Source organism: Brassica napus, chromosome C9, assembly GCF_020379485.1.
Source record: "Brassica napus cultivar Da-Ae chromosome C9, Da-Ae, whole genome shotgun sequence".
Taxonomy (NCBI): Eukaryota; Viridiplantae; Streptophyta; class Magnoliopsida; order Brassicales; family Brassicaceae; genus Brassica; species Brassica napus.
Window position 1 is genome coordinate 40,631,887 of NC_063452.1, and position 14,435 is coordinate 40,646,321.

Consider the following 14,435-nt stretch of genomic DNA (forward strand, 5'->3'; position numbering starts at 1 on the left):
ATTGATTAAGTAGATCTATTTTGATTTAAGTGTTTAATAGGAATTTATTCATAATTTAGTAGATATACTTCGATTTATAAAATGGTGCTTTCTCTAGATAGAGATAGTTTTATATTCAATTATGTTCTTAATGCCTAGTGTTAGGTTACGAATTAAAAAGACAGATCAAGCGTTGTGCATCTAGCGGATCAAACGGACTGAACGGAACAAGAGTGGACCTCTAGCCGTACAAGAATGGATCAAGCGAATCTAGCGGTGCAAGAATGGATCAAGCGGATATAGCGGTCTAAAACATATGTTTGAATGGGTGAAAGTGGATAAAAATAGTTTAAAATACTGTACAAATTTAAATTAATTTATACAAAATTTATAATAATAATTTATTAATTATATTATATTATTTTTTCTAATTTAATTTAATTTAATTGTTTTAGCGATAGTTATTTTGGTGTTCATTATGAAACAAACAAATTTTCTGGTGCATCTAATAAAATATCTAGTTTTTGATTTAAATTATGTTTTATATTAATTTTTAAAATTATTCAATTTTTTTTTTCACAAAAACTAAATTGAAATATAATACTAGTTATAATATAGATCAGTCCATATATATGAATTGAACAATTAATCTAATGTATATAAAAATTAATTGAATTAGTTAGTTTAAAAAAAATGTTTTCAAATAGTTAGTAATATTGGAACATAAAAGTCGGTTATTTATTTTTTTTTTTCCTTCAAACGGCTATTCTATTACTCAAGCTTGAGGTGGTCTGGGAAACCAGACCGGAACAAAACAACCAATGTAATACAATTTCCTATGGAAGGATCTCGCTATCTTAGCTAGTGAATCAGACGATACATTTCCTGACGAGGTACAAAAAACAATTGAGAACTCCGTGAATCTTGCTTTCAACTTCATAAACTCCTCCAGCTCAGTAGAAAAGCTTGGCCATGCTCCTGGGTCTTTGGTCATCGCGATTAATTTCTTGCAGTCAGTCCCAAAAGATTGGCATGTTGATACCTGTAGCATACATTCCATTGCCCATGATAATGCTTCCAGTTCAGAATGCAGTGGTGAGATTCGACGTCGTTGATTTCTTGCTCCCAATAATTGTAGCGCACCACTTGAACTTACCCATGTCCATCCATAACCACTAAAGAGTGCATCATGTGTCCATGATCCATCTATCATGCAATGCTCAGAGATTGGATTCCCTACTGTGTTTTGTTCTCCCACCATCTCGTCTGTTCTTTGATTTGCGTCAAACCAAGCTTGGCATTCAGATTCAGCGTGTCCGACAGTTTCCAAAGAATATTTCAATTCCTTTAAAGAGTTTGTCGTTCCTCGCTTTCCAAATAAACCATATGATCCATGGATATGGGTCCCTGTCCAATTCTGGTTCTACAATATCATTCTTCCTCCAGAACAGGTAATCTATATTCGTGAACTGACTTCCGCTTGGTAATATAGTCGGCGGCGTTGGGGTGGATGCATGTGCCATGTCTGAATTGCAGGAGGAATTCAAAGATTGATAGTTTCAGTCATCATCTGCACCACATCGAGGGCAGTAATTATCGCATCACATATGGCGATGAGTCAGATTACTAGTTACTGCTAGTTGGCCCGATACCACCGGCCAAATGAGATGTCTCATTTTTGGAGGAGCTTTTATCTTCCAAGCAAATGCCTGGAGCTTTGTGATACTTGCTACCGTATATAGTGGTCCCTCGATTTGTACACAATTTGGATGCTTGTAGTTCATTCCTATTATAGTATTATACAGTTAAAACCTTTATAAATTAATAATATTGAGACTGTGATTTTATTAATTTATAGAGTTATTCATTTACAAAAAATTCGTTTTAAATTTTTTTTTCTATTTTATGATTTTTTCCTAAAATGAGAAAATATTTGATTTTATTGTAAATACATTATAAGATTTTTGAAATTCAACATTTATATTAGTTTTATTATATTATTTTGTGTATATAAAATATATTTCATAGAATTAATGTGTTTTAGATATAATTTTACTAAATTTCATCAAAAGAAATTCTATTTTGATAAAAAATAAACAATATAATGATTGGTTTGTACTTTTATATAAAATGTATATATATAACTTATTAATTCTTATTTCCATAATACCATATCTTTACTATAGATTCTAAGAAAAATATATTTATTATTTTATTGATTGTGTTATATTTTGAACGAGTCCAACTTGGGACCGGATTTTTTTAATTTATGGTTTTTTTAGTTTAGTTCAAATATAATTTATAAAGTTTGTATCGTATAAAGCAGATCCATTTTTAACTTGTACAAATGTTGAATGGAGAAACAAAGAGTGGACCAAACACTCATGTGTGTCATCCACTCTTCCCCCATCTCCCAATCGAAGCCTTAAACTGAAAATTTAACTACGCTTAAAGTAATTTGCATGAACATCAAATTGTTGGATTGACATGACTTAAATTGAATACTCCACTAGTGCTATTATTAAAATATTTAGTGAGCAAATTAAAATGCTTGCTCTTTTATGTTGTTAAATGTACTAGTGGAGTATATCACTAGTGGAAAGATGTTTTAATTTACAAAAAGATGTTTGTGTTTATAGAGTTAATTATAAAGTGATTCTAGATTTTAAGGAGTGGAGATATATCAAACTTAATTTTTTGTTCTATATATGAAAATATCTTGTTTGCTTTGATATCTGAATTATCAAATCAGGGACCCCTAAGGAATTCCATGACACCTAAAATCTTGTTTTGAATTTGAAGAATCCATATTGGAGAAACTATTAAGATATATAGCCATTTAGTTTTTTGGATGTGAAATGTACACCAACGTTACAAAACGTTGAAAAGGTTTGTGATTATTACACATGCGTGTGATCGTGTCTTAAAACGCGAAGCGAGATCATGAAGTTGGGATATAATATAGACTGTCATTATTTAATTAAGTGATAATTCGCTCCCTGCACGGAATGAGATTTTTTAAAAATTGTATTACCATTCTCTTATATTATATATATTTTTTTTTCTCTTGATAGTAACAAAATTTTAAACAAAGTGATATCACATTATATTGATTTGTGGTATGTACTAATTTTGAAACCAAAACATATTTACTACGTATGTGGCACAACTAATTGATGATTAAAAATTTGTTATAGGACCCGTTCAGGAAAAACGATAGCTAAACTGAAAACCTCACCATTTGTTTCAGATTATCAAACGACAGATCAAATATATCTTGTCGGTGATGCGACGAAGAAAAGGGGTTATTCGGGTTAAACGAAGAAAAATTGTGCATGATTCATGTTCTCGCCAAAGAAATTCAATAGCTTTTTAATACATGTTTGTTTTCCGATCTCTTGTTAATTTACGACAATCTTATTTAACATCTAGTTTATCTGCGGTTTTAATTCATTCTGGTATGATATCATCAAGAAAATATTGAGCTTCCTAACTGCGAGAAGAACCGTTGTATCAATAAACAAACAGATAGTTATGTTTCTTTTTGTCCGCTACCGATGAATGGCAAATCTAGGTTTAATCTATCTTTTTTTTTTTTTTGAAAAAAGGCTTTCATATATAAAGACAAAAGAAATAAAAAGAGTTTCAAGCCCATAGGCTATAGTTACTGAGCCTCACCCATTACATACTCCTTAATACTAACCCATAGTTAAAGAACCTAGTTGAAACTAACCAACCCTAGAACCGTTTTTAGTTGTCTTTGCCGATCGTGAAAGAATCAGGTGAATCGAATCCAAATCTGAAACATCCTTGAAGAGGAACTCGGATTTGCATTCCTAAAACTTTGTGTCTTGTTCCTTATCTGCCTGTCCAAACTGGTGAAGATGGAGTCAACCGGCTTGAAGTTGTTGGTGTGAAGTCTAGAGTTTCTCTCAGTCCAAATCCAGTAGGTCATAGCTTACCAAGCTAGAAGAGTGACCCTAGTATGAGTAGAAGAAGACGGAAGGGACAATAGCTGAGCCGTCGTTTCTTCCCAGGTTCTCTTTGGCTGTACTCCTAGTCTCGATGTTATTAATCTCCACAGTTCATAACTATAGTCACACTCCTGAAACAGATGGTTCCGAGACTCACCGTGATTGTTGCAAAGCAGGCAAAGATGATCGGTTTGAATTCCCCAGCTCAATAACCGATCCCTGTTGGAAGCCTATTCTGAGCCACCAGCAGACATGGAAGCTCTGCCTTGGATCCCTCTTTTGATCCAGACCAATGGAGCCCAACCCACTTGCGCTGCATCGCCACTCAGGTATGTATACACTTCTCCCGTACAGAACTTCAACCCAATATTCCCATTATCTCCCATTCATAGTGATCATCTTCCCCATTTAACTCTACCGTAGTTAGAAAACGTTGTAATTGAAGTTGTTGTTCTGATCTTGCAGGAGAAAGTCGCCAATTCCCATTCCTACAGATAGAGGCCACCGTTTCTGATCGGGATTCCCAAACGAGACAGAGATCTATTGAGAAAGACATCTAGACTGCCAAACGGAGTCCAGTTGTCAGACCAAAATCTTGTCGAGAGACCATTCTGAACTCTCATTTTTATCAGGGGGAAGACAATGTGCCAGCACGAGAAGGATGGGTTGGCTTCATTGTCCAGTAGTTACAGAGCGAACCTTTGAGCACTATTCTTTGAACCATGCCACCCAAACAGAGCCACTCCTGAAGAAAAGAACCAGATCAACTCAGACCGCACGCCCCTATTCCACACTTGTAGGTTCTTTACCCCTAACCCTCCTTGGCTTTTAGTCCTAACCACTACGTCCCACGCCACTCTGGCTGAGTTCCTGCTGTCAACACAAAAGTTTTTCTTAGATTAGTATTTATTTTGTTTTATGTATTGCATAGAAAGATTTTTTAACCAAAAAACTTGATGTCTTATTAATATGAAGAATAAGAAAACCTGTAATGGAGTGAAGTGAGATATTTTAATAAGAAAACCTTCTTTATCAACAAAAGCACGTTGAAGATGTTTTAATAGCGGGATATACCATGAGAAGAAAAAGTAAGTTATTTAACTGTTTTCTATAGCCATGCGGTTTTTGTCCGAACCGAATCAGCTGAACTGAACCAAACCAAAATTTTTTATTTTCTGTTCGGTTACGGTTTTGAATTCGGTTTAGTTTGGTAGGTTTTAAAAACTATTCAGTTTTTGGTAGGACTCTGTTTTCATTTTTTTTTTAAATAAAATAATTAAAAACCAAAAATAACTGAAATAACGAAATAACCGAAATAACCAAATTAACAAAATTTGACCGAAATAACCGAATTTAAACAAAATATCATATTTGTCTAGAAAATATACCGAAATCTAACCAAAAAAAAATTATTAATTCTGAAATAAAATTAAAAACCAAAATTAACCGAAAACGGAACCTAACCAATTTTTTGGTTCACTTCGGTACAATTGTGGCTAAGGAATTAAATCGAAGTATCCGAAACCTCAGAGCTAGTTTTCTATATGGGTTCTCATATTAAAAATACCTTCACATTATAAACCTCTGTCCAATAAATAGTAGACTGAGGTCGATATATAAAAAAATTGTTACTTGGTCTTGGGGCCTGAATGAGAAGGGCGAGAAGACCAAACGTACTGAGCGGGATAAAATTTGGTTACATTTTTCACCTTACTTTTGATCATTAACTATTGTCAATAAAAATCAATTATATATATACTATACTAAAAGACAAATATAAGTTATTGGAGAGAGAATCCACGTAGGATGTGATGTGAAAATTAACCAATCAGAGAACCCGAAGTTGTCACGTCATCTCATTTATTTTTTCTAAAAAATGAAAAAACAATGCAAAGGAAAAGATCGCCCCGGGTTAGTATGACATAAATATAGGGCAGTTACCACTAAGCCATTAAAACTTTCTTGGACACATATACAAGAATCATAAGTATGTAATCACAAACTCTTATGTATAGTTACAATAATATGTCAACTTTCAAGACTCCGATACTTTGTTTTGTAAAAAAAAAAAAAATAAGTGACTAAGCTAATATTTCTTTGAAAGTGTGAGAACATTGACAAATATGAAAAACCATATATTTTTGTTTTTGTGACAAAGTTAAGAATTTTGTAAAAGTAAGTTTAACATATAAATTTTCGTGACAAATATGAAAAGTATAGATTTTTGTACAATTTGACAAAACAACTCAAAACATAGTTCTCTAATGTCTTAATAAAATATTATTTACGGGTGCAATAATTAAATATATCAATTCAATAAATTCTGTAATTTATAGACAAAACAATAACACAACAAATTTGAAACATTTGTTTAACCTATCGATTTCTTTTCACAAGAATCCAACTAAACAAGATAAAGAAACAATTAGTTTTACAAATATTTAATTACCATATTCAATTTCGATTAATTTCAAATTGTAATAATGTATCTTTTTGAAGTTAGAAAAAATACTGTTCTTTCTTTATTACACTAGCATTATATATAGATTCTATATACACAAATAAATATAATATAACAACATAAGCTTGCTTTCCCCGATTCATATGAAAACTTTTTAAGTTATCTACCAAAGCAAATTAATTAAATCAATCAAATTGTTAGAATACAGCAAATTAATATATAATTTTATTTTAAATTAAATTATTTAAAAAATATATTTTCATTAAAAACAAATGATAAAAAGTAAAACTGATTTGATGGTAATTTTTATGGCATATATATATATCAATTCTGTGAAAGAAATAGAAACTTAATATGGAAAAAAATCCTAAATACAAAAAAATCTAAAAATTAACAAAAAAAAACTAATAATTAATAAAATATTTAAGCGATAATTAGACAAATTTGATTTTTTTTGCTAGCCAAAAGTTTATTCTTAATTAGCATCAGCTATTTCAAGATGTTTAAGAAAGGATGGACAAAAAAATAGGATGGACATAAATGATATATGAATTATGAATAGTACTTTGTAAAGTTGACTTAGATAACATATCTGCATATCCATTTCCAGTCTTTTTTTATGCCTAAATTCAATTTCTTCAGAGCAGTTATTCCACAAATAGATCGTATGAGATATTGTTTTGATATTCATATTTGTTTCTTGACTGTTAAGAAGATTGATAACTGTAAAAATGTCTCTTTCGAATATGATATGTCTATAACCGAGTCCACAACATGAGACAAGTTTGTTTAAAAAGTAAATAATTTTATTTTTCTTATATTATATAATAAATATATATTATTTACTGATAATAAAAATATAGTTATTCAACTATCACAAATATCTATGCAAATATGTGAATCAAGTACAACAATCAAACAACATAATGATTTCCACAAAGAAAATTTTAAAAATATATTTATGTTATATAGTCTTATTTTATATTCTTTAAATAATCTAATACAATATTATACATTATTTTTTTAGAATTGAGAAATACATATATCAGTTAGACAAATTAAGCGATAATTAGACAAATTTGATTTTTTTTGCCAGCCAAAAGTTATTTATTAATTAGCATTAGTTATTTCAAGATGTTTAAAAAATGATGGACAAAACAATAGGATGAACATAAATGATATATGAAATATGAATAGTACTTTGTAAAGCTGACTTAGATAACACATATGCACATCCATTTCCAGTCTTTTTTGATGTCTAAATTCAATTTCTTCAGAGCAGTTATTCCATAAAAAGATCGTATGAGATATTGTTTTGATATTCAGTTTTGTTTCTTGATTGTTAAGAAGATTGATAACTGTAAAAATATCTCTTTCGAATATGATATGTTTATAACCGAATCCTCAACATAAGACAAGTTTGTTTAAAAAATAAATAATTTCTTTTTTCTTATATTATATTATAAATATATTTTATTTACTGATAATAAAAATATAGTTATTCATCTATCACAAATATCTATGCAAATATGTGAATCAAGTACAACAATCAAACAACATAATGATTTTCACAAAGAAAATTTTAAAAATATATTTATGTTATGTAGTCTTATTTTATATTCTTTAAATAATGTAATATAATATTATACATTATATTTTTAGAATTGAGAAATACATATAATATCTTATCCGCGCGCAGTGCGGTTAAAAAATCTAGTAATTATAAATAAGAAAATTAGCTGTAGCGGGAGGGATTTTTGTATGTACCGCACTATGACACGAGAAGTGTATGGTTTGGTATACTGTTGCTAACATGTATATTAAAAATTATTGTTTATTGTTATTGATTATTTCAAAATGCAAAGAAATAATATGCAATCAACCTTTGATATTTTCTTTTTCATCTTTAGACAATATGGAAAATCTAATCTTATATATACTTTAATTTATTTTCCAAAGTTACCTCTGCTAATATTTTATTTAGTTATTACAAACTTCATTGCTTTAAAATACAAGTAAAATAATAAATATATCTACTTTTAAATAAGTGGGAATGTAATTTTGTATTTATACTTTTTTGATAAAAGAGAAATATCTGCGCATTATTAAATTACATAACTTTATCAAATTAATTATTTTTTAAATAAAAAAAAAATTCATAGGCAGCTTATAAAAAAAAATTCATAGGCTGATTTTATATAAAATACTTTTTTTCATATATATATTTTTTAAAGAGTACTATAGGACAGATTAATTCATGAACAATATAGTTTTGGGATACACATAATATACATATTATATATTTAAATATTTTTTAAAGAGTATTTCAGATATATAAAATATTTTTTTAATTTATATTAGTATCACTAATTTTTGGTTTGTAAAATATAAATATATTATATGTATCCCGCAATTACACTATTCATTATATATGTCACTATTTATACTTTGTTTTGAACCTATAATATTAGATGAACCACAATTGTTTTGCAGAATGCGTTTCTCTTATACAAACTGCATTCAAACCGTACCGCAATATCCAATCCGTTTATCATGCATGCACCTCAATCCGCTTTTACCATTTAGAGCCTTGGAATGACCGACCTCTTGATTTGCGAAAACCTAATAAATTAATGTGTAAAGTTCACCTATTAGAAATAGATCTTGGCATTACTGATTTGGTTCATAAATTACTGCATAATAAATTAATGTGATCTTGGTATTACTGATTTGGAAAGAGATTGATACTTGATTTAAAATGCCACGATATACATTTATACAATAATGGTCCATAGGATCATTTATTTTGGAGGGATTTTCGAGCAATGGAAGATCACCAATTTACATTGATCTTATGGTATATATAGAAAGGAAGAGAAAATAAGGTTTTCAGCAATCTGGATATTGATCTCCGAGACACCCTTAAGTTGGCAGAAACAAAGTTGGTACTCTGGGCTGAGGTGCAAATTACTCTTATATAAAGAATCGATCAGGCACGATCTGTAATGAATGCGACAGTACCAACTATTCCCGGTAGATGGTGTTTAACTGATAAATCATGGAAAGATCGTGACAAATACTCGGGCCAAGGGTGGTATAGTACTTTGGAAGGCTATGATAGTTTAATGGGAGCGAGTAATGAATGCGACAGTACCAACTATTCCCGGTAGATCGTGTTTAACTGATGAATCATGGAAAGATCGTGACAAATACTCGGGCCAAGGGTGGTATAGTACTTTGGAAGGCTATGATAGTTTAATGGGAGCGAGAAATACAAGCGCGAGCCAATCACACCTTCATTCGGAGATAGAGACTCTCACTTGGGCAATGGAATGTATGAGGAATCTCAGACAATTTACTATTACATTTGCAACGGATTGTTCACAGTTGGTGAAGATGGTTTCTGAACCCGAAGAAAGACCCGCTTTTGCAAGTTATCTGGAAAATATCAAGATCCTGAAAAGAAGTTTCCACAGCTCAGAGCTCATCCATATACTAAGGACGCATAATTCAATGGTGGACAGTCTAGCACGCAGTGCAAGAAAGCAATCCTCGTTTGTTGTCCATATGGATGCGGAGCTACCAGTTTGGTTAACAGAGTCTATATGAGTCTGTTTGTTGCTGACAAAAAATAAATAATGGTCCATAGTGGCAGTTATGTGATTACTCTAATAATTTATGTTTTTTAATAGGATTTGTGAGGAGGGCCGAGGTTATGACACAAACACTGAAACATAAGTCACAACTTAAAAACGTTTTTTTTTTTGGAAACGAACGGTTATTCTATTACTCAAGCTTGAAGTGGTCTGGGTAACCAGACATAAATAGAACAACCAACAAAATAAAGTTCTCTATGAAAAGACCTCGCAGTCTTAGCTAAAGAATCTGAAATCTGATTTTGCGCTCGTGGAATATGAGTGATTTTGAAGTTCGGGAAGCATATCTTCAGAGTCGCTATCCTCTCCAATTTTGTTGCAAAGCTTGGCCAAGCATGAGGCTCCTTTATCATGGCGATCAAATCCTTGCAGTCCGTTCCAAAGCTCTGGGATGTCGAATACTGAAGCATGCTCTCCATCGCCCATCGCAATGTTTCTACCTCAGAATGCAGGGAAGACTCTCACCGTATATTTTTTCGTATCCCCATAAGTTGAACCTTCCCCAAGCTATCTATCCAAACCCATCCACACCCGCTGTAACGTGATGTGGATGTCCATGACCCATCTATCATGCATATATTACCCAATCTTAAGACTTGAGGTTCCTCAATACTATGGCCCTGTGGAGTTGGAGTCACCATCTCGTTTGCATCGAACTAGGCTTGACAGTCACTCTCTTCATAGCACACTAACTCCAAAGGACCTCTATCAATCCCCCTAAAAAGTTTGTCATTTCGGGCCTTCCAAATATACCAAATTATCCAGGGATAAGGATACCTCTCTAGTTCTGGCTCGACAATGCTGTTTTTTCTCCAGAAAAGATAATCCATATTAGCGTACATACTCGGGCCTGGAAAGATATCTGGACTTGTAGGTGTCGATAATAAGGACAAAGCTTGTAGAGCTGGCGGGCACTCAAAAATGGCATGGGTAACATATTCTTCAGGCTCACCACATCATGGGCAATAGTTATCGCATCTCATGGTACGCCGCACCAAATTCCTCATTACTGCCACATGACCTGTTATCAGCTGCCATATAAGATGGTATATCTTCTGCGGTGCCTTTATCATCCAAGCAAAGGCTTGAAGCTTAGTAATACTTGGCTCCAGTACTTCTTTCTCCTTCTCAGCCTTCAATATGTTCTGAGCTACCCAATATTCTGACTTAACCGTATACTGGCCAGTCTTGGTGTAGCTCCAGCAGAATGTGTCACGGCGATGAGTTGAGCTGATGGCCAAACTTCTTATGAAACGTATATCGGCAGGGACAAATAATCCTCCAGTATCCCAACATTCCATTCCTTAGTTTCCTAATTAATAAGGTCGCTGACTCTCATGTTCGGATGGAGAACTGGGGCTAAAGGTCGAGCCGGTCTAGCTGGTGTTGAAGGGATCCAAAGATCCTCCCACACTTTGACCTCATATCCAAAATGTATCTTTTGTTTGATTCCCAATAGCAATAGCTTTCGTGCCGCTGAATACTTGTCCACACATATGATGGGTTGCTTATAGCAATAACTTAAAAGGGAATAGTATAATACCATCACTTAATTTCATGCTATTATACACAATCGATTCACAACTATATATAAAATATAACCAAAGATATTTCAGTACTAAATCTACTCTATTAAAATAGAGTCCTAAATTTATCTTCCATTAGAAGTTGTCACTTAATTTTTGAACCCTTTCAAATTTATTACTAAACTACTTAATTTATGGACCATTTTAAGTTTGTAACAATAATATTTTATTAGATTCTACTAAGATTATACAACCGGACAACTAAAACTAAACCAACATTAAATCTATTAAAATTTAACCAATCTCTTAATCTAAAATTAAAATAAAACTAAACCGAGGGTTGTTATATATTATATTAACAATACAATAACTCTAACTAGACCTCATGCTGGTATATATGATCGTATTTGCTTCTCTTGAGATTATAAACTGCAGCAAAAGAAACATTAGATTAATTAATATTTTTCTCCATCTTTCATTATAATAACATTGAAAGAAGATAGTATACTGTAGTTATGGTCAGTTGATAGACTTTTAATGCATTATGCAGGGTTCTTTCTTACGACGACGCACGTTTAGATTGAGATCACTTTTCTATGTTAAACTTAGAGAATGTCAGTAGTTAAGATTCAATCATATAGAGATTATATCATGTTCATCTTTTATGTTAAATAAATAATATTTTTTTATCATAGGTCTAAATACAATTCATACATGTGTCTTTTATGTTAGATTAGATATTTTGTAATTCAAATAAGATTAATATCTAATAATTTGGTAAATACAATCATTAACTAAAAGAATATTAGAAACATATTATCAAGAACAGATTTGATCGACTTTACTTATGTGTCTTGCAAACAAAATAACCACTAACAACTTAATTTGATTTTTTTATTTTGTTATTCTGTTATATTTGATAAGGTAATATATAATTTTCAAGACTTTGTTCTTTATATTCTGAGCTCTCTATTTATTAACCTACCATCTACATTCGAAATATTGTATATCTTAACTTCTTATAACAACTTCTACAAAATATGGGAATCAGATCTATCAATCCTTTCAAATACATAAATCAGAATATCTTAATGAGACTTATTATCTTAAAAGTAAATCCAAAATGTTTGTGCCAAATATATTAGATATTTTGGATAACAAAAATAGTTAGAAAGACGTCATATTAATTTGTTAATATATTTTGATAAAATACTTTAAATAAAATCTAATATTTTATTTTATGAAAATAAAATCGAATTTACTCTCCATATCAAACTAATAAATTCCGAACTAAACATCTAATCTATTAATTTAGAGTCCTATTTTATCTACTATTAACAAGTCATAATAGGACCACTTAAAAAATTATTTAATATGACATATTTGATTATTTAAATTAATAACAAACAACTATAAATATTTTTGTTTTTTCTAATTATAACAAAATATGTTGAGAAAGTATCTAACAAAATCTTACTTCAAAATTAAATATTTTATAGAATAATATTTCAATTAATTTTTTAATTAATAATATAATATTTTTATATGTCAATATTAACTAAAATTTTATTATTCTATAATTATATTCTGTATTATATAAAAACAGAAGTGTTATATGAATAAAATCTGAAACATTATATTAAATTGGTAAATTAACAAATTTTATTTTTTAAAATTGTTTCATTTAAAAAAAAATTATCACTCATCATAAAAATGGGTTAAAATTTGTAAACTATATAATATTTATACAAAAATAAATTTATTAGAAACTCTGAACAATATATTGTTTAAAATGTTTATATACAAAATATAATAGTATATATAATAATAACATTTATTTCATATACTATTAAAAAAATATATTATTAGAAAACTACGAAAGTTTAGTAATTCATTTAAAATATTAATGACAAATCAAAATTTATTTATAAATATATATTTTATTTTATTTATAACAAATTTTTTGAGAAAATTTTACAAATATTACCAAAAATTCTAATATTTTTTATAAAATAAAGTATTATTGTAGTAACAAAACATATTCAAAATTCATGTAATCTTCCAAACTCAGATATAGTAGTGGAATTTTCAAAGTTTTCTTGATAAAATATAAAATTTTGAAAATAATTATTCAAACTCAAAATTATAATATTTCAATTTTACAAAATATAAAATCATAGATAATAAATAATAAAATTTTGAAATGACTAGGAAAAAAAATGTATATGTTGTATAAACTAAAGCAATCTAATATTTTGAAATTTTAATAAAAAAACTTAATATCATAACATCCAAAAATATCCTATATCAATAAACTTTACTAAAATAATATGATAGATGCTACTATGTAAAATAATATGTTTTTATTATTTAAACAAAACCATGTTTTTTACTTATAAATCCTATAAAACACTAAAATAATATAAAGTATATTTTTTAACACACAACACATAAATATTAATTATCTTCAACATATTTATTTTTTATAATACAATTAATTAAATTTTAAAAATATATTATAGCAGAATGTATAAACTAAACAAAATATTTTGGAGGAGTTTATCAATTTGATTATTTCATATTGTTATTTTATTGTACCTAACTTGAAAATATATTAGTAAGTAATAAAATTAATAACAAAGTAAAATGTATTAAAAAAATCACTATATATTAATAATGTCGAATAAGAAATAAAAATAATAATATTATAGAGTTACACAATATATAATACAAAAATAAAAATTATAATAATATCAAATACATTTATAAATGAAAAATATCCGAACGAAAGTGCGGGTTAAAATCTAGTAAAAATTATACCCAAGATTCAATATGTTTA